This window comes from Eptatretus burgeri, chromosome 5 (genome assembly GCF_056783735.1).
Source record: "Eptatretus burgeri isolate ZD-2024b chromosome 5, Ebu_testis_v1, whole genome shotgun sequence".
Taxonomy (NCBI): Eukaryota; Metazoa; Chordata; class Myxini; order Myxiniformes; family Myxinidae; genus Eptatretus; species Eptatretus burgeri.
The window spans coordinates 95,426,393-95,449,489 of NC_140965.1; the positions used below are offsets into that span (position 1 = coordinate 95,426,393).

At 43.4% G+C, this 23,097-nt stretch overlaps 1 long non-coding RNA gene across 1 annotated transcript in view; it reads right to left on the bottom strand.

The window, feature by feature from the left end:
- Nucleotides 1-1,211: 1,211 nt before the first annotated feature.
- The window catches only part of LOC147026994 (uncharacterized), a 113,167-nt gene continuing 91,281 nt past the window's right edge, over nt 1,212-23,097 (bottom strand). The window contains exon 6 of the long non-coding RNA XR_015058597.1: nt 1,212-1,567. This is a non-coding gene — a long non-coding RNA (uncharacterized LOC147026994). The remainder of the gene's footprint in view (nt 1,568-23,097) is intronic.

A 23,097-nucleotide genomic window follows, 5' to 3' on the forward strand; every position in this document is an offset into this window, starting at 1 on the left:
AAGATAGAGAGATAGAGAGATAGCGAGATAGAGAGATAGAGAGATAGAGAGATAGAGAGATAGAGAGATAGAGAGATATCGAGATAGAGAGATAGCGAGATAGAGAGATAGATAGTGAGATAGCGAGATAGCGAGATATCGAGATATCGAGATAGAGAGATAGAGTTAGAGATATAGAGATAGAGATATAGAGATAGAGATATAGAGATAGAGATAGATATATAGAGATATTGAGAGAGAAAGAGAGATATAGAGAGATAGAGAGATATAGATATAGTTGTTCCAGCAGTGTTGACTAATGTAAACTAGCAAAAAAGGTCAAGTACGAGAAAATAATCTAATAATAGTGGAGTCATGTGTCATTGCTATCCACATTAATTTTATTTAATCCTGTTCCTCAGCCCACTAAATATATACACACACACACACACACACACACACACACACACACACACACACACACACACACACACACACACACACACACACACACACACACACACACACACACACACACACACACACACACACACACACACAACTGTGTGATATTAAAGGAGCTGCATCTATGAAAAACTCATGTTTCCTTCACAGTTTCTGGAAGAGCCTTGTTATGAAAGCCATCAACACAACGTCTGCTTATGGACCTGCAGGATTACATATATGACGTTATTTTATGGAAAAAGACAACACTGAGTTCAATGCGCTGAGATATGTTTTCCCTTGGAGAATTCCTTGGCTGAAAATCATTCCTGATAGACCTTGAGACTATTTTTTTTTTTAACACGAGCGTCAAGAAGATGCAAACGCCACAGAAGTGATGAGTCGATGGTTCCAAGTGTGCATTTGCTTGTTTGCAAAATGTCAACGATTCATCAAACTGGTCGATGCCACAAACTCGGAAGGATCGGGCAGCTGCTGTGCGTAAAGCTATAATACACAATGTGTGATGTGCGGGGGTGTGCTTGTGTGGGAATCTGCAGGCACAGAGGCGCAAACAAGGAGGGGCCGGTGAAGAGGGTTCTTTGTAGGAGTGGACCTCGGAAAATAAATGTCAAATATGATCCCATTAAGCTGCAATTTATATTCAAGAAAAACCTGTCACTGATGACCTGTTCGTACCAGCAGGTGGTTTGGTGCTCCCCACATAATGTGGAGTGTTTTGTCATCCCAACATGTGAAAAAAGAACGCATGCACAGCTGTAATTCTTGAAATATAATAACAATGTCATCATTATTCTTCAACTGAAAGGCTAATTGTCACTGATGTAAACAAAGTTCTTATTTGGCAATTCTCACAAAGTGAGAAAGGCTTCAAGACGTATTGCATACAAGGGATTTGCAACTTAACTAACGGTATACAGTTTTGCTTTGTTTGGAATAATATATCAAGGTACTTAATTTAACATTCCAGCAACAAATCGAAGGTTACCTTGTGAAAGCTCTTCCTGTTACCATGCTGCATGACCCCTTGGCAGGAAGCAAAAAATTGTGCTTCTGTTTCAAAAACGTTCACAGATTGGCAACTCCATTGCTTGGTGGCTGTTGGTATTCAGAGCAGGGTGGACTGAGGGGCCGGGTGGAGGTTGAAATAAAGTCAAATCAACGTGGATCTCAAGAACGCATGCCACTACTATTATGCGATTATTTTGTCATAATTCCCTTTTATTTCTGGTTTGCAGTAGTCAACACCGCTGAAACAACCCTCTCCTGTTATTCAGACAAGTCCACAGTTGACATACAGTATTTATTGCTCTACTTTGTAGAAGTAAACACTTTGCTTCACAATTTACGGCGATGCCCTGTATGCTCACCTGCACTCTGGACTCAAGGAATTACCACAACAGAAACGACTACAAAAGAGAAGTGATTTCATGTTAAAATAAACTATCAAGTAGAATTTGATGTGAACGCATCAATGGATATGCTTCTGCCCATGTTAGATGTCAAGCCACTGTTTGGTTTGATTTCAAAGGTCACATGCAAAATCAAAGGTCCCTTGAGAAAGTGAGAGAGAGAAAGAGAAAAGACAAGGATAAGTAGAATAAAGACATCATCATATGCTTCTAACTCGAGTTATGGTCTGCTAAATGATTTTCAAAGGGCACATGACGTTTGACCTTCAACATATTCAATCTAACATTGAATCAGTTCATCTTTGTATTACAGTCCATACATGACAAGTATCGTTGAAATCTCTTGAGTGATTCATATGTTATTGCAGCGACACAGATATTCAAATAAAGGACACTTGACTTCAGGCCTTTGACCTTTTGAACCCAAAAATAATCAGTTTATCTTTGCATCATAATACACCTTTGCACCAAGACCCCTTCAGTAGTTCACAAGTTATGGTTGAAACAAAAATTGATCATGGATGGACGGACCACCTGAAAACATAATTCCTTCCCCACCTTCGGCAGTAGAGGTGTGGAAGATAAGATAAAAAGATAAGAGTATCTTTCATCAAGTACAGGGGGCATTCAAAATGTTCTTAAAATGTATTGTTATGTGGAAGAGGGGAGGGGGGGGGATCCACAGCGAGACTGTGGGAAGTGCAGTATGGTCTGTGTGCTTCGAGTAGGAATTGGATTGCCATATAACAGGGACCTGTCAGAGTAAGTTGTTTGTTACATGTGACACTAAGGAGGCGGCGTGTGTAATTTATAGACAGGATAGTCAGAGTAATATTGTATACGAGCAAATACAACCCGTCGCTTCACTGACGGGGATGTTGAGAGGGTTGGGGAGGGGGGATGGGAGGGAGGGGAAAGAGGGGAGGGAGGAAGGGCAGAGTGAGGAGGGATGGAGGGAGGGAAGAAAGAGGGGAGGGAGGGAAGAGAGAGGAAGGAGGGAAGAGAGACGACGGAGCGAAGAGAGAGGAGGGAGGGGAAGAGAGGAGGGAAGGAGGGGGAGAGAGGAGAGGACAGAGGAAGGGGAGACAAGAGGATGGGGGGTGAGAAGAGAGGGTGGAGGGAGAGGGGGAGAGGAGAGGATGGAGGGAGGAGAGAGGAGAGGATGGGGGCAGGAGAGGAGAGGGTGGAGGGAGAGGGGGAGAGGAGAGGGTGGAGGGAGGGGAGATGAGAGGATGGGGGAGGAGAGGGTGGAGGGTGAGGGGGAGGAGAGGGTGGAGGGAGAGGGGGAGAGGAGAGGGTGGAGGGAGAGGGAGAAGAGGAGAGGATGGAGGGGAGAGAGAATGGAGAGGAGAGGAGATGACGGAAGGAGGGGGAGAGGACAGGACAGAGGGAGTGGAGAGGATGGAGGGAGGGTAGAGGAGAGGATGGGGGGATGGGGATAGGAGAGGGTGGAGGGAGAGGAGGGGATGGAGAGGAGAGGATGGAGGGAGGGGAGAGGACAGGACAGATGGAGTGGAGAGGATAGAGGGAGGAGAGAGGATGGAGAAAAGGGAGAGGAAACTAGGAAAGGAGGAAGAGCGAGGAAGGAGGGGGGGAGAGCAATGCCACACCAAATGTTGCTTTACACTGCAGGAGGGAGGGTGCAAGGAGGGGGTGGGAGAAAGAGACAGCAAGAGAGCGAGAAAGAGAGTGAGTTGGGGGGGGAGGGGTGGAGGTGGGGTTTGCAAAGAGAATGATATAATGATATGTTATGCTTAATGACTGAGCACAAAAAAAAAACTCATTTCAGAACAGCTGTACACACAATGACACAACAGAGTTTGTAAAAATTATGATATCCCAGTTCCAGAGAATTTGTGAGAACATGAACCAAAAGTATTCACTGAAAACATTGAAAAACTGCTCACATGCAACCTCATGATCCAATTGTGTGTGAACATCGAAAATAAAGCGTTGAGATGACATATCACACTTAGGTCCACAAAAGAGATGAAGGCATTGCTAATTGAGGTGTTAATACTCATGATTTAGGACTAAACGATGCAGAAATGAAGAAAATGACCAAATACCAAGACCTCAAGGATGAAGTCAAAAGATCCTGGAAACTGAAGAATACCAAAGTTGTACCAGTGATAGTTTGGGCGACAGAAATGATGACGAAGAATCTCACAGAGATATTAAAAACCATCCCTGGGAATATTACTACAAACAAATTACAATTGGAAGCTGTCCAGGGCTTTACAGTTGGAAGCTCAGTGACAATCCTGAAGAGAGCCGTTGGCACAAAACTTTGAGAACAGAAAACTTCACAGGTTGGTCAATTAATTGTGACCCTTTACTGGGATGAAGGTGGATACTTTGAGCCCACCTTTAGAGGACTCCATTCCACATTTTGAAACCCACATATGCAGATACCAATAAATGTCACTCTCTCACACACACACACACACACACACACACACACACACACACACACACACACACACACACACACACACACACACACACACACACACACACACACACACACACACACACACACACTTTGAGACCTGGGGCATAAGCATTTTAAAACCAATGCTGTCTTCCTGGCAAAGTTCTGCCTGCATGCGTGCATGCTCCTACATGCAACAATCTTTGCACCCCACCGGTCGGCTCACTCCGAATCTGATTCGTACATGCTAGACCCCTCAACAGAGAGGGAAGGTTGGGGAGGGATAGAGATAGAGGGAGGGAAGAGGGGAGAGGTCAGAGAGTGAGGGAGAAGTTGGGGTCAGAAAGAGGGAGATTGGTGGGAGAGTGAGGGGTGGGATGGGGGTGAGAGAGGCAGAGGGCTGAGAGAGGGGATGGGGGAAAGAGGGGAGGGGTGGGGGGATTCTGGCAGATGTGACACCCAGTTTATCATCCATCCTGGAGAGGGCACACAGATTGATGAATCGCCCTGCCTGTGAAACAACGGGAGGACAGTTTATAGCTGGGTTGGGATTCAAATCCAGGCTAAAAAGAGCAAGCATGCGCATGTCTCGGCATCCCTGCCATGAAAGGCGATTCATTATTTCATAACTGAAAACATTTTTAACTCATTGCGATCAAATAATTTATTTTGCCTTCCTATATCTGGTATAGAACCACGGTATCGCCATTGAAACGCTCGCCAAGCGGCTTTACCAAGCAAAACTGTTGAAGAAACTTTTAAAAACAAAGTGTTTAATTATTATGTGTTCATCGATGCTGAAGTGACGGGTTGTATAGTGGAAAATCGTACAAAAAGGGAAAATGTCGTGGAAAATAAAATTTCACATTTTCAGTGAGCCAGCCACTGCCTGTTGCACCACAGATCAACACTTGGCTAAGAACGCAGGCGAGTGACCCCTGAACTTTGTTCAAGTCGATCGATGTACAGTATTCAGTGATGGTGCGAATATTGTAGAAGGCTCGCCAAGTGGCATAAACATTCCAACAAAACGGTTGATAATAAATGGCTTGATTGGCATGCGATTACCAATCACCAAACTGTCACATTAAATATCCACCTCCCGGACTCCGGTGACACACAAAGTATGAAATATGTCCGAATTGGACAAATGAACACTTTTTCCAGGAGTCGGAACTGCTTGTAAGTTCGATTGTTCAGCTTAAATTTTGGAATTCTGTTCAGTTTAAGAGATTCTCGAGGTTATGGTATATGCGAAAATTAAATAAAGCTACGAGTGCTGCCGTCTCCTGGCGTTTATAAGCTTTGCAATGTACCCAGTGATTCATAGCTATGATGAACAGATATTCAATAGTACGAGTGAGGAAAGTGAAAAAAAAACTTCATGGTTAAGAAATCGATGAGGCCTGTTCCAAATCAAGGCATCTTGAGCTGGCCAAAAAACATGGTGGCTTCAGACCCCAGCGAAGTTACCTCGGATACGCCTTAAGACCCCAAAGAGCGAAGTGGGCAAGGAAGTGCCTGATGAAGAATATAATTAAATAACGCCGTTAATTATCTTCAAAAGGAATGTTTTAATTAACCCAAACACCCAATTTTCACTCATGCACTTCCTTGGAGTTTTCTTAGTATGCATACAAAGTTTCAAGCTGCTATGATTCATGGTTTGGGAGTTATGGTGGAGACACACACACTGACACACACTGCCTTTTATTGGTCTCGATGTATACACCTTTTGTATGTTGGCATGGCCAGGTGAGGATTTCCCATCACAAAAGGTGGTGTGTCACACATGTGCGAATGGCCATCACAATCTCTTTGGCCAGTGTGTGGTAGCCATTGCAGCGCAGTGTGCTGTGGAGCCGGAAGTGGCAATGGACTTGTTTTTATTGGGGCCGCCCTGTTGGTGGAACCTCCTGGAGGAGGAGGGAAGAAGGGACAGCGGAGGACAGAACGGTCCCAAGAACTTCACATTGAGGAATAGAGGAGGAATGATAAGGGATTGGAGAGAGGACGGAGGACAGACTTGGGAGGACTCATGGTGAACAAAGAACAGAGTTGAAGTGGAACGTTTTTGGACAAGAACATCGTACTCTGTTTGGCTTTCTTTGTCTTTGGGCTTCCTTCATTGCTGGCTTACTTTCTCTCGCTCCTGGCTTCCAGAATGGGCTGTATAATCATCACAGTCATACGAAGGTCCTCACCTGCAATACTAATGTTTCTTCAAATGTGATCTGTGGTCCCCAGGGTGGGGAAGGATTTGCTCTTTATTCATTTCATATTTACTTCACATCATTGTATACAAGTTTCCCTTCTACCTGTTTGTGTCTGCTGATAGGGGAGAGAAAGAGATAGGAGAGAGAGAGAGAGAGAGAGAGAGAGAGAGAGAGAGAGAGAGAGAGAGAGAGAGAGAGAGAGAGAGAGAGAGAGAGAGAGGAAAAGGGGGGGGGGGGGACTGTTCATTTCATCCACTGAAATGCTCGTCTCATCCACCTTTTCCCCCATATTCATGATAAATTAACCCTTAAAAGGTAAGATAACGTGTTCGAGCCATCTGCCTCCCATGCATGTGCCGTCAATTTTGGCATATTTTGGCCAGTTTTGGGGAACGGTAAGGATTAGAATAATTGAACGCAGCAAGAGACCGTTTGGCCATTTTCTGGGATGAAGGTCCTGGCGCTGAGGCATACCATGTTAGCAGAGCCTCAGAGGTGACAATATTCTTATCAATACATAAACAAATCACTCACCTTTGAGTTGTCTTGACTGTGTTTGAATCTCGATTCAGCTTTAAACCGTCACCCCGGTGTTTCACAAGTTAGGCTCGGCATAAATGTGATGTGTGTGTGATCTCTCGGAATGATGTTAAACTATCTGCCAGTATTAGTTGCTGGACGTTGAAGATCCCACGGTGTTCTTCGCGAAGAGTATGCAAACTATCAACAGTGCGAGATGGCATCATGAACAAATTCCAAACCTCTCTTGACTGTCTGCTGGGAAGGCAATGGTAAACCTCCTGGAGGAGGAGGCGTCCCCAGTGTAACCAAACCACCCGGCGTAACCTTACCCAAGACACCGACGCACTGTCATGAATGTGGTACATTTGATTGATTCTTACAAGCCTAACTAATTAATAGGGATTTTTTTCACAATTATAAATATCAATACAGTATTGTAAATATAAAAATTTTAAAAACATTATCATTTCTTCAACTCTCAAGTCTATCATGATTACCTCGTTCCCTCTCACTTTCTGAACACCCCAGGTATGTGCATAGTTCAAAACTACAAATTATCACAAGTTCTGCATGGCATAAATCCTGGATGAAGAGCTCTCCCCTCTCATCTGATAAGGTGAATCAAGTTCATGGAAACTCCGTGCAGATGGAAATATTCCAGACAGTCATCCCACACATAAACATAGCAATATACTCCCCTCTGACACAGGCATGTGGTGACCTCATTTTCCAGCTTTTTTCTGATTGGCTGTGCTGTCCTTTGTTTTGTCCTGCTTTCTCGTGGGTAAAGCTCTCAGATTATTATTGCTTTTAGGATCTGAAAAAAATTCAATATCCACAGCAGCAACAGACAGACCCATATTCGTGAATGTGTTATACATTTCAATATTCATTATCATTAAATACCTATTAAATCTGTATATGGCCTCAATCACTGAATTAATTCCTGAGGTCAAAAAGCTTTAAATACGACAATGTCAGTTCTCGTCATATCATACATAAATTGTTCTAGGGGTCAATTACGATTTTAAACAACGGAGCATCATTCATGGGCTGATGCATTCCGCTGATGCAGTGCCCCCTGTAGGTTAGGGCAAGAATTTGGATGGGATGCTGGTAATAACTCACTTCATCTTTATCAAAAGAGACCACAGGATCTTTCATGTTCACCCAATAATGATAGCCGATGTGTACCCAGCTTAACATCCATTTGATGGATGGCTCTACACTGTGATGCATTGCCCTACCTGCAAAGCACCATTCCAACAGTTATAGTCGGGTCAGGAATCAAAGAAAACACACACACACACACACGTAACAAATACAACGAAACTATACTTCACCAATTTGCAACAACTAAGAAAGAGCAGACTTGGCCTCAGGCGATGTTTCTTTGGTCATCCATGAACTTCCTCAATGTATTGGGATATGCCTCGTCATACTCTTGAAATGTTTTTGACAATAATTGATAATCTCATTCATTTAACTTACATTTTGAATGGTCACAATGGGATGGACATTAATAGGAATTATAACTTACTGTCCAAATGTATTATGAATTTCCTACATGCAGCTGCACTTTTATGTATGTATATTGTCATCAGTTCATGCCTGGTGTTAGCTTAATGGTTAGAGTGGTGGGCTTCGGATCCTAGGATCCTTAGTTCAAATCCCCCTCAGCTGTTGAATTAATACCAGGTGGGGTTGACTCTGTCTGTCACCCTTCTGATGTCGACAAAATGAGTGCCAGCTTGCTAGATTGAGGCCGACCCATCAAGGATTGTGCCCAATAGCCAAGGAGACTTTAGGTAGCACCAATGCTCTGGGCTATTGGGCACAATCCTGGACGGTCACCACTCTGGCACAGACAGCTCATCGAACGATACGATAATCACCAAATGAGACCAAATGAGATCACCAAAATGAGCAGAATTCAACCCTGAGATGAGGTACATTTGTTTAACAATTATATGACATGGTAGAAGGCTTACATGAAGCAATAACAAGGATGCCATACACAACAAGAAGAAGAGCAATCAGAGATTAAAGACCCTCACCAGGAGTTGCTTTGTGTGGTGTTTGTGTGGTGTTTGTCTGGTGTTTGTGCAGTTTTGTGTGGTGTATCTTATGTGGCGTTTTTGTACTGGTATGTTACGCAATTAATAAGAGACATAACCAGAACTGTCACTTTATAACTACAAGCAGTGATGACTAGGGTACCAAGACATCCCCCTCTGATGCAACCCCGCTTTGATCAGACGCCTGACCCTGACCCATGATGTTTATTATTATTCAATTGAATTTATAATGGGAGTAAAATAAATTCAAATCAAATCAAATGGAAGACCAAATAGATGCAGTCCTGCATTGGAGAAATCATCCATCCATCCATTGGGACCATACTCTGTGCAGAGCCCTTCTACCTGTTTGTGTCTATTGGGCACAATCCTGGATGGGTCGCCACTCCAACACAGGATACCAGCAGGCTGGCACTCATTTTGCCGACCTCGGAAGGATGACAGGCAGAGCTAACCCCACCTGTTGAGGTGAGGCCGAGGGGGATTTGAACTCAGCATCCTAAGATCCCAAGCCCACCACCAGAACCATTAAGCCAACACCAGGCATGGAGTAATCAGAAGGAACCTAAGCAAGCAAAAAGCAGAGATGAAGTCATCATTAGGAACCTGGATAGGATTCACATATCAGCTGCTACTCCTCTACCCTCAAACCCATCCAGGCACAGCCAAGTGAGCCTTATTCAAAAAAAAAACAATTCAAAGAGAACCCAGATCTAAAAAATTTAAATATTTCTGGCTTCCAGACCATGCATCCCATTAAATTGAAATTTAAAACATGTATTCCACATCACGACGAGATCATAATTGTGAGGCTTCACGTCGATTGATTAAGCGGTTCCAGAGAAAATATTATTTAATATTTTCTTCAATCCAATATGGCGGCCAAAATATGTGACCGATCAATTATTCCTTAACAAACTTGTATACCCAAAGCTTTGGGAACATTTGTGTGAAGTTTGAACTTGATCTGTCCCATCATTCTGGAGAATAAGTTTTTGTTTAATAGTTTTTAGGGTTAATCTAATATGGATACCAAACCACGTGACCTATGATAACATGTGTGAACCATTTTTTCCTTATGGATAGGCGGTCATACTTGTAAAGCTTCGCCTCGAACTGTTCAGCCACTTCAGAGCAAGTTTTTAAAGGTTAAAAAAAAAAAAAACAGCTGTCGAATCACGTGACCAAAGATGTCATAATTTTTTTTTTTCTGTGGATCATTATATCCCAAGAAATGACCCTCAAAAATTTTCATACGATCGGATCTAGCGTTCTACATACGCAATTATGATGTCATAAGGAAGGCATCAATGACGTCATAAAAGTCACACTTATTCCTCATGAGGAATAATTGTCATGTGCCAAATTTCAATTTTTTCCTTCGTGTGGTTTCAGAGATAGAGAAGTTGAAAGTTTTTCCATTTTTCCAACATGGCTCCCACACCATGTGACCTCTGACGTCATAATTATCAACAAAACATTCTGCATGAAGAGTCGCTCCGATGGTGAAAGTTTCGTCTCAATTCGACAAGCGGTTGCGGAGAAAAACATTAAATTTCTGGATGGACAAACAAACAGACACGATACTTGCAAAATCCATAAAACAAATTTGACCTCAAAAATAATTGGCTGGTTGAATTCATTGACCAAATATTCAACTCCTCTTCAAATTTCAAGTCAATTAGATAAAAATTGAGGATTTTAGAAATACCAACTTAGTTTTTGACCTTGGGCCGATGTTGACCTCAAAAATAGTTCACTGCTTGAATTAAGTGACCTGAAATATAAATTCTCTTAAAATTTCAAGTCAATCAGATGAAAATTGAGGATTTTAGAATTACCACCTTAGATGTTGACCTTCGGTCTCTGTTGACCTTTTGGTCCATGTTGACCTCAAAAATAATAGGCTTCTTCCTTATGACAAACTCTACGATGTGGTGAAGTTTCGTGAAGATCGGTTTAAAATTGAGAGCTGCAGGTGATGAACAGACAGACAAGCAGACAGACAAACAGACAGACAGACAGAATAACAAAATCGACTCACCAATATACTTGAAAAATCTTCGATTTTGCAAGGAACAAGAAAAAGACATCGTGCAGAGCACGATACTGTACTTGCAAAATCCCCCCCCCTCCAAAGGTTGCCATGGATACATCAAATTGTCCATTTCATTAAAATTGACTTCATTAAAAAAAATTTAAAAATTAAAAGATTAAAATTGACAATTATATTCAAAGCTCAGGTCAATCGGAAGAAAACTGATTATTTTTCAGATTGGAATTGATGATTTTAGAAGTTTGACCTTCAGTTGACTTTTGACCTCAAAAATAGTTTCAGTGATGATGCACTATGCAAATTCAGTGATTCACTATGCAACTGCTGCTTAATTTTCAGGTTTATCAGATGAAATTTGATGATTTTAGAAATTTGACCCTGAGTTGATCTTTTGACCTCAAAATAGTTGGTTTCCCAATTCAGTTTCGCAATTTGCAAATCTTGTTCAAATTTAAAATCAATTTGGATGAAAAATGATTATTTTAGAAATTTGACCTCAAAATCAATCTGCTTTTCAGTTGAGACTACTTCCACAACTTGGTGAAGTTTAGTGAAGATCGGTTTTAATTCATGACCTGTAGGCGATTGATAGACAGAGACAGACAGACAGAATAACAAAATCGACTGACCAATATACTTGAAAAATCTTCGATTTTGCAAGAATTAAACAAATGGACCCAAATGCAATATCCTCTCCTTCGGCGAGGGTAAATATCAATGAATCAGAAAATAAACCTATTTTAACCCTTACCACTGTCAAACAAACCAAGCATCACAAATTCCTTAATGGTTCTGATCTTAGGGTCCTTTCACGCACTCAACAAGGCTACAACAAACAGGGAATACAGTACAAACTAGAAGGGCACTCGGTAGAGTGCATGCTTCCGCCACGTAATGCCTGATCCACGAGAACATATCGGGCCCAATGCATTTTTGAAATATCATGCTATATTGTTGCGGGCCGGGTATCGGCTGCGAGCACGACCGCTAGGTGGAGCAGTAGGGTCGACTCTACCGAACACCCGGAATCTAGATCGTACCTTTCGGAAAACTCCGAGGGTACGGGTCCCTGACAGGACCGTGAATCATCAATAATTCCACCACGTGGGACAGGGTTATTTGCCAAACTTCACAATACCTAGAGACCCACGTCCCACGTGGCGAGCTACTGAGTATTCACACCCTCGACAGGGCTCGAACAGGACAAGTCGTTTCCGTGCCCGACCCGTGCGTAACACGAGCGGATGGTTACCGAGGTCCCGTCGGTCCAAACGTACATTTACAGCAGCAACGGCCTTTTTAATCACCTCATACGCACTGTGCTAAACCAATGAAAGAAACACAAAAACGAGCTGAAACATTTAACACATGGATATTTATTTACAATAGGGTGGGAAGGAACACATAAGAGCAGAGTTAAACCGACTAAAGCAAGGCAAATAATGTACAGCGAAAGCACTTATCCAATTCCTACTTACGGACGGGCCCACACGCAGACACACACACCCAAAAGAAAATGGACCCGATGGGTCTTCAGTCGGTAGAGCCGGCCTGGGGTACCTGCCTCGCCTCGTGCGGTCACACCGACTCGAATCACCAGGGTGGGACTCGAACCCACGACCCGAAGTCCACGACCACGACCGTCTGCAGGGCCCTCGTCGGCAACCACTCACTGGCTTTGGATGCCAGGTTGGGAAATGCCTGGACTGAGAATGTCCTCTCCCACCAGGAAAGTCTCACACATGATCCTTGTTGCTTGGCAAAATGCCACGATCGCTCGAACTGGCCAACGCTCCTGCCACGAGCACACCGTCTCTCTCGGGCGCTCGTCCAGACAACCACTTCTTCCTCTTTAGGAGGGAGGGATCTCTTTTCTCCCCCTCGTCTCCTGATTGGACGGTCCGTTCTCGGATGACTCGTGGCGGCCTCCCGATTGGCCGGGGCCGAACACTCCATCTGTCTAAGGCTGAGCCAGCCTGAGGTGAAGAGCTTCCTGATTGGACAAGGGGTGGAGTCAGAGCTGAGGCGATGAGCGAAGGAGATTTGTTGGCATTGTCGGCTTTGAGATATAAAAAAAAAGACCTGACTATAAAAGAAACCCGCAGCGCACACATGACATTCCCGTTAGACATGGGGGATGGAACCCTAACTAGCAACACACACTTTCTGCTAAAACTGTTCTATGGGGACTACTGAATGTCGAATGCAGTAAACTTCCAAATTCATAACAATATATCGTTTTGGGCCCTACATCTCAATGGTGAAGAACCACTTTTAAAATTAAATAATTCTCGCATCCAGATCCGGATCCGGATCTTCATCATCAAATCAATTCGTCCTTGCCACACACCCAACCTGTCCACCAAGTTTCGGCCAAATCCGTCCACAGCTTTTTGAGATATCCTGTACACAGACAAAGAGACAAACAGAAACGGGTGAAAACATAACCTCCTTCACCTTCAATGGCAGAGGGAACAATGCCGAGAAGTCGATGTCAAACCTGGAGGCAAGCTGCTGTGCAGGAGTCCGACAATAGAATTCAACAAGTTGGCAGCTCTCCGGTGCAATCCGGCATAACCGTTGCTTCCCTCAAAGCGCTCGTTGCTTTGAGCATTAAATGTTCATAGCTCCGGCACACTCAGCAACGCACACACAGAGACTTGGGTATTTTCCTCCCTTTCGCATGACAGCCATTCCTCCAAACAGCTCCCTCTCTTCCATTGAACAGTCACTCACTTGGCTTTTATGTCTCTCTTTCAGAGCAGCTTAATGGTCAACATCCTTTTTGCATAAGCTGCATTGCCAACTGACAACCACATGTGAGAAAACCGCTGATCTGGCATCGTCAGTGATATTCATGTCTCCGCAGGTTGTGAGCAACTACCAGCTAAGTCACTAGACGTGTGTGTCGGGCCAAAGGACGTGTGTGTCAGGGATTAATTGGATCATGGGGTGTGGTGCTGTCTATACCGATACGGGAGGACTAAAGTTTAAGTCTTGAAGTCCTTGGTGCTTCCAGTCTTGCTCTTCAGATCTGAGACTTGGACTCTGACAAAGGATCTGTGATGGAGACTTCACTCCTTCGGTACTATATCTCTTCGGAGAATCCTTGGCTATCGCTTGTCAGACTTTGTGTCCAACGAGCGGTTGCTGAGAGAGACTCAAATGAGATTTGTTACCTGCATAGTCCGTGAGCATCAGCTGCGGCTGGATGGGCATGTGGCTCAATTTCATGATGCTGATCCTGCTCACCAGATTCTCTCAGCGAGGGAGTCTCGTGAGTGGAGAAGGCCAACGGAACGACCGCATGCCTCGTGGTTGCAGCATGTTGATCGACATCTCAAGGAGATAGGGATGGGTCAGGAATCTGCCTGGGGGGGATGGCCAGACAGAGGCCCCTAGAGTAGTGATGGAAAGTGGATGCAGCGACGTGCTGCTCCGGCGCATGCTCCCATTCCTAACGTAACCGAACCTGGCCTCATGCCAGGCCGTGTGAGCAAGCTCCTGTGGTGAGGCTCATGACCGGCTGATTTGCCACACCTGCACATTCTCATGGCTTGAGCTGCAAAGTTCCCATGGGTGCTTTGTAAAGACGTAAACAGAGGAAAGGAGTGTTAAAAACATACAGCCAGAGGTTTGAATAGAGGAGAACAAACCAGTAAGGTGGGGAAAACAAACATCTCACTGCACATACGCAACGCATATCTATTGTACAAATAGTATGTCACGCTAATCTAAGCAAATGCTAAGAAATAACTATCATTCTTCAAAACAGTTTTTTTTTTAACCCCTACAGATCATTTCCACAACAATATATTCCCTTACAAGAAACTTCAAGGTAGAAGGAGGCCATTAGGCCCATCAAAACTACACTATGATTGCCAACCTATGTTTTGTTTGTCCATGCTCGATCCTTTTAATATTGAGTCTTAAGCAAAGAAGCAGCACATACAAGTTATGTCTTTGGTATGACTCGGCAGAGTTCGAACCACCGACCTCCAGACTCAAAATGGACATAGTGAGTCTGGTTACTATTAAATCAAAATAGCCTGAAACCTCATAAACTGCAGGTTCAATTCCACCTGTCTAAATTAACTCGGGGGACCAACTCAGGAGTCACCCTGAAACCTGTACTGCCCGAGTTGGTTGTCAGCCAAGAAAACGGTCACAACTTGTCGTGACTCGTGAGCATCCCAATGCCTGAACAAACTACAAGACATGGATTGCGACCTCGGATCTGGAATTCTGGCAAACAAGAAACAATGACATTATATCCAGGTAATCTATCATTTTATAACAAAAGATATTTAAACTTCATGCGAATACAAAAGGGATTGTCACAGCAATGGGAATGAGGAGTACAAATGAAAATAACTATAATAAATCTTACACGACGAGTTCTTACATGAGATCTCAAAGCCGAGAAGCGTCGAGAAAATGCATCCAAGAGCCTGGGCTCACACAACGCCTCCCCAACCTCCACACCACCCCCCCTCAAAACTCACACCAAAATTTTTATCATACATTTCTCTCATTGACTTATTAACCTCAAGTAACGACGTCAGTTCAATTACTCTCAAGTTATACGATTTACTCTTTCGTGAATGTAGCTTAAATTTTAAGATAAATATCAGTTTCTTTTAATACGATATTTAGATGAAGATGTATTGCCTGCAATGTGTTTCACAAAAATGGAGATAATTTTAATACAACGAGATTACAAAGAATAGAATTTCCACAAACCTTATTATGCACATACATTGCATAATTCAAGCGCACATGCTGCAGAATCATAATTCGAAAGTACAAAACAAAAAGTATAAAATTCAACTCCAGCATTAAAATTCAGGAATAAAACATTTTGTTTGAGAAATAATTCACTTTGTGCTCTTGTTATGCGAACCAAAATGATAACCTAGTCACAGTCAATGTCTCTGACCATTTAACGTGTCAAGAATAAAACGTCTGCAATTCCTCATCTCTCCATCCTTTGTCTAAGGGTTCACCGGACTATGAAGGGCGCATCAAGTACCAGCCTGTCTGATAGGATGATGTGGTGGTGACACACTTAATATTGAGCCCTCGAGTCTAGGTTCGATTCCCAACGTGACTATAAACTTTTCAGATTTGGGATTCCCAGGTCGGGTGTTGCATCAAAAAGCGCGCCGTCCCTCGTATGAACTTTAAGCAGGGTGTCTCGTCTGCTTGCTTCAATTGGTAATACGTTGAAGATCCCATGATGTCCTTTATGAACAGTCAGCGAGTTATCGCCGGCACTAAATAAATTATATATTCATGCTGAAGTCAGCTCCAGTCGAAACGTCAGGCCTGGCCAATCGGTTCGTGATAGACTCAGATGAGACCTCTTGCTCGGCCGGTCCCACCAGGAGCCCTCTCCATTGACCAAAGGGAGCATCTCATCTCAGACTTTGCTTTAATGATCATGTTTTGGCTGCAGTGTGGACATGTGACCTTATAATGTGGTGACTGTTGCTGTTGTACCTACTTGAAATGGGGATGTCAAGGTCTATTGTCCTCTCCTGCAGAGGCAGTACATCCATGTTTGGAGGCAGTGCATTACGTGCTGTTCACCCAATGGGTAATGCACAGAAGAAAGCTGGAGCACTTAATTTTCAATAGCATTCCTGACTGCCTTTGCAAATTAACCCTTCAGTTGCTTATACTGACACAAGCATTGTTCTTGCATGGTTGGCAACATGTTAAAGTTCACACAGAAATAGCAGTAATGGGGCACAAATTGGGGTCATCACAGCGACTAAAGGATAACTAGTAAATTTGCTGCAAGAGTTCTGACTTATCGGGGTGCATGACACACTTCTACCCCATTTATTAATCAACTAGCAAATACTATCCGTCACTTCACTTACGGGAGCACTGAGATGGGGGGGGGGGGGAAGAGGGGAGAGACAGAGAGGGGTGGGAGTAGAGTGAAGAGATAGAGGGGGAAAGAGAGAGAGGAGGGAGGGGGAGCAAGGAGGAGTGGGGGAGAGAGGACAGAGGAGGGAGGGAGAGTGAGGAAGGGGTGGGGGGGGAAGGCACTGAAAGGTGAGAGATAGGGAAGGCAGACGTGTAGTGGAGTGTCAATCGCGATTTATACTGTCTCATCAAAATGATTCTGCATAGAATACCAGTGAAGGTGGAATCAAAATAATGTCTGAAATCCATTTTCTTCCAGTCATAATATAAATACCACCCAGAAACAAACACTGCTTGGACACGTTTGGAGACAAACTCCTGTCCGGACAAAAATATCACATGGACACAAACTCATGTCTGGACATAATCACCACCCAGATACGTCCGGAGACAAACTCCCATCCGGACATGTCCAGAGACAAACTCCCATCCGGACACGTCCCGAGATAAATACCATCCAGACATGTCTGGAAACAAACCCCACCCAGACATAACCACCGTCCAGACACCACATATGGAGATACGCGTCTAGAGACAGACTCCCATACAGATATAAACACCGCCCGGCCACGTTCAGAGACAAACACTGCCTGGACACATCTGGAAACAAGCTGTCTAGAGACAAACACCGCTCGGACACATCCAGAGTCAAACTCCCATTTGGAAATAAACCCTGCCCATATACAAACTCCCTTCTTGAAATGCACACCGCCCGGACACGTCCGGAGACAACCTCTTATCCGGACACGTCTGGAGACAAACTCCCATCTGGACACATCCAGAGATATATACCATCCAGACATGTCTGGTGACAAACCTCGCCCGGACATAACCATGGTCCAGAAGCATATAGAGATACACGTCAAGAGACAAACTAAACACCAGAGATAAACTCTGGTGGTGCAGAGACCAACACCAACGGATACGTTAGGAGACAAACACCGCCCAAACATAAATACTGCCTGGACACATCTGGAGATAAACTCTCGCCCAGACATAAACACTGCCCGGACAAGTCCAGAGACAAACTCCCATCCAGACATAAACACCACCTGAACACGTACAGTACCAAGGTGTCTGGAGACAACCACCGCTCAGAAATGTCTGCAAACAAAATCCCGTCCGGTTATAAACAATGCCCCGCCAAAAAACCCATCCAGACAGAAACACCGCCCAGATACGTTCGAAGACAAACACTGCCTGGACATAAATACCACTCTGACACGTCTGGAGTCAAGCTGTCCGGAGACAAACACCGCCAGGAGACAAACTCCAATCCGGCCAGAAACAATACCCGGACACAAACTCCCATCTGGACATAAACACTGCTTGGACACATCCGGAGATAAACTCCCATCCGGGCATAACCACCCACAGACACATATGGGTATAACCACCATCCAGGAATAATGATCATCCGGATATGTCCGGAGACAGACAGACAGAGAGAGACAGAGAGAGACAGAGAGAGACAGAGAGAGAGACAGAGACAGAGACAGAGACAGAGACAGAGACAGAGACAGAGACAGAGACAGAGACAGAGACAGAGACAGAGACAGAGAGAGAGAGAGAGAGAGAGAGAGAGAGAGAGAGAGAGAGAGAGAGACTTGACTTTTGTATGCTTTTATTATAAAAGTATCAAAACACACCAGAAAAAGCACACTCCATAAAAAACAAATCCAAACAATTTTACAGCAAAAATGAATTCAACAAAAGCAAGGGTCTGTTCATGTCAAACACACCACAGAATAATACATATATGCAAAAAAGTAAGTACTTTACACTTTTACAAACAGATTCCTCACGAAAAGAAACTCAAAACCTAATCAGTGTACCACTGATCACCCACAATATCCAGGCTCGAAAGATAAGCCTGCTCTATTTTTACTCGTGCCGAAACCATACCTTTAAAGCACAAAAGCACATTTGCATTTTCCCCCTTCAATTTTGCTTTCCTGGTTTTATAAATTGCCAGTTGAGCAATGCCCAACAGAAAAGACAAAAATGAGAGGACTGGTTTACTTTTATAATTCCCCCGATTCCATAAATAAAGACTGGAAAGGAAAAAACAAAATTAAATTTATGGAAAAGCTGTTGAAGGAAGAGAAAGAGGGGTACCAATCTCTTACATTCAATGAAAACGTGGGCAACATTTTCAATCAAATCACAAAAAGGACAAGAAATTGGAACAGAAGAATTAAACTTATGGAGTAATGTCTGTGTGACCAGGGCTTGATGCGCTAGTCTCCAATCCAGGTCTCCAGTTCGCCCAAGAGTTGGAGAACTATACATTTTGTTCCACACTTGAGTTAAAAAGCTCCAGCAGGTAAGGTCTCATTCCACCGATTTTTCAACAGTTTTGTAAAAAAAGGTATACATGCTTCCAGACATATGTTGTAGATAGCCGTTTTCCCCATGACGTGAAACACACCAATTTCCTCTAAGTTTGAGGAGAACACACCCTCTTATTTTTTAAGGCAATTTGAAGTTCAGGGAAATAGAGACGCGAGTCTACCACTTCATCCACCCCAGTCCACCGGATGTTTAGTCTATGAAAGGTTTGAATTACTGCTTTCAAGACATTTTCCACAATCCGAGCATAATGAAAACCAGTTTTTGATGAAAGTGAGCTTACAGGTAGCCAGGCATTCAAGGATGGATGCAACAGGTCTCGCACTGTTTATTCCAACACTGGTGAAACAATGCATAAACGACCGGAGGTTGAAATTCTAGAGAATAAAGGATTCCGAACCAATGGCTCATGTACAAACTTTTTTTGCATCGTATGATACCTGTAAACGTTGCACTCCGAGGACTTGCCAAGCATTCAAAAGGCTCTGATGAAAACTGGGGAGCTAAGACATGTCAACGTGTTGCAGGTCGATGAGGAAAAGTTCACGTTCATATTTCAGACCTTCCACTTTCTACAAACAGGCATTTGTGAGAGGTCGCCAAGGAACACACTCACTGTACAGTCGGCGCTTGATCGTGGAAATCCGGAATGCCATTATCCGACTTGGGATATGCATCAGATTTTGACCACCCATATTTCGGGGTCTGCACACCACATCTGGGCCCAGCCAATGGTGGCCACCCCAGAAAAAAATCAATCAGAACCCTCTGAATGCCTGTGATCAAGTATCTCGGAGGTTAAAGTGGGATAACTCCATGCTAAATAAATGGAACCACCAGGTTGTTTATGATTGATACCCGTGTCTTAAGCGAGAGAAGTTGGTACAATCTTCTCCACCTTGCCAGTTTCAATTTAATTTTTTCCAGGAAGTTCTCCCAATTTTTTTGTTCATATGCTTCAATTCCTAGAAATAAGCCTAAATATTTAAACCCCTCACGACTCCACTGTATTCCTCCTGGTAAAACAGGCAGGGACAAGGAAGGCAATCTGGGGCCCACCCAGAAAGCTACACTTTTTTTCCAATTTACCCTTGCAGTAGAAGCGAGCTCAAACTGGGAAAGGCAACGAGAGACCGCAGAAACACCTTTTTGATTTGCAATAGCAACACAAATGTCATCAGCATAAGCTGAAACGACGACTTTGGAGTTTTGTGAAAGAGAGACTCCTAACACTGAGTTCCGAAGTAAAACTAATAAAGGTTCAACGGATAGATTGTAGAGCATGCCTGATAGCGCACAGCCCTGACGGAAGCCTCGCTGAAAGGGGAAGGGGTGACAAAGACTATTATTAACCTTCAGCAGGCAAGATGCATTTTTGTACAATAACTTAACATAAGCAATAAATTTTTCCCCAAACCCTGTTCTCCGTAATACATCAAACAAAAAAGAATGGTTAACACTGTCAAAAGCTTTTTCTTGATCTAAAAGTAATAAACCAAAACCAGGAGATGTCGTTCGACCAAGACTGATCAAGTCTCTCACCAAAAAAAATATTATCGTATATGGAACGTTCTGGAACACAGTATGATTGATCAGTGCCAATCAAGAAGGAGATGACGTCCTTTAGACGGGTTGCAAGTGCTTTTGACAATATTTTATAGTCCGTGTTGAGGAGTGACACAGGCCGCCAATTTGCGGTCTCATGTGGATTTCCTTTCTTCGGAAGGAGACACAAAACTGCCCTCCGGCAGCTCAATGGCAATTTACCTTGTTCAACACTCTCCTGAAAGACCTCAAGAAGAGTAGGGCCTAGAATGTCCCAAAAAGCCTTATAAAATTCAGCCGGAAGGTCGTCTCGTCAAGGGGCTTTCCCATCCTTGCTATCCTTGAGTGCAGCAGTAAGTTCTCCAAGAGAAATGCCAGGCTCAAGCAATTGCTGTTGGTCTTCAGACAGAGAAGGGAGCTGTTCAAGCATCGGCTTCCTGTTCTCCTCATTCACAGCTCTTTTTACGAAGAGTTTAGAAAAATAGTCTTGTAGTTAATGCTTGATATCACTCTGGAAGGTCAACAAATCACCAACATAAGAGTGCAAAGCATGGATTTGTTGAGAGGTCTTGACCATTTTTTTCCAAATTGAAGAACCCTTTGTTTGGTGTGTCAAGTTGGATTTTTTTGTTCCGCAGTCGGACGAATGCACCGGCCGGCCGCTCTTTGACCATTTCAGCCAGAAGGGTCCTTTTCTCCTACAACTGCTGGACATTCACGCTAGACAATCCAGCTTTCTGCTCACAGATAAGTATATCGTTTTTTAAAGCAGATATCACACCAAAAGCGTTGTATGTGCTGTAAGAGCAGTATTGTTGGCAAAAACATTTGATTTGGGACTTTGTGCACTCCCACCATTGTCTTAAGTTCAAATATGAACCCTTTGTGACTCACATTTTTCCCATACCATTTTAAAAGCTTCTATAAAATGTGCACTTTGTAAAAGTTTCAAATTAAAAGTCCAATATGCACTTCCACAGACATGATGAGGAAAGCCACACACCATAACAATCATGTGATCGGAAAAACAAGACAGCCTTATAATATAAGAGTTCTTAACAATGTTTACCATTTCATGATTAACATAAAATCTGTCGAGGCGAGCCATCGTCAAAACATTTCTTGATGCACAAACCCATGTATACTGACGGATATTACGGTTTTGTACCCGCCACACATCCACCAGTTTAAACTTTTTGACGAGCTGTGCCAAAGGCCTTGCACTGGGTGGATGAGGCTCACAAGTGTTCTGATCAAGTTGTGGGTCGAGGGTGCAGTTGTAGTCACCCCCCCCCCCCAGACACAACAACATGGTTAAGTTAATGGTGCTTACAAACTCTGCCAACTTGTACAGAAAGGCCCCTCTTTCAGAGTTAGCACTAGGACAGTAAACATTTGTCATGCAAATCTTCAGGTTACTACTGACAAATTGCACAGACAGTAAGTAACCTTTGAAAATTTCCTTGCAAGTTATCTCCGAAGGCTGAAGTCGAGGATGCAACACTGTTGCCACACCAACCTTGGCCTCAACAAGCGCATTCGAGAAAAAAAAGACAACCTTTAAAGATTTTACACCACTCATCCTCAGTAGACTGATTTGCATGCGTCTCCTGTAGCATTAACACATCAATTTTTTTCATTTTGGAAGAGCTGAAATACCTGGAGGCGACGCACACAACTACGGCTCCCATTGATGTTCAGAGATGCTACTTTTATCTCCATTCAGTTCGTTATTCTTGAAGCTCTTTACCAGCCCGAGTAACACATTTCCTTAACCTTTGGAACTGAGGATCTGACATGTTTGCCTGAGTAGGATCACGAATCATACTCCTTGAAGTTTTAATGAAACCGTGTAAACTCGGGAAGTAATCTTTGATTTTTACGTTTCTTTTCCTGAATGTCTCATCCAGGAATTTAATCACATTTTCTTGAGACACTAAGGTTGTATTGTTTCACCATTCATCCTCTTGAGAGCTTAAAGCACTAAAATGTGGGGTATAAGAGGTTTCATCTGAATCAAGTGCTTCATCTATAACCTCTATTACTTGTGGAACACTTACTTTTGGCTCAACAGAAAGTTCTGCTCTGTTTACGGATCCCT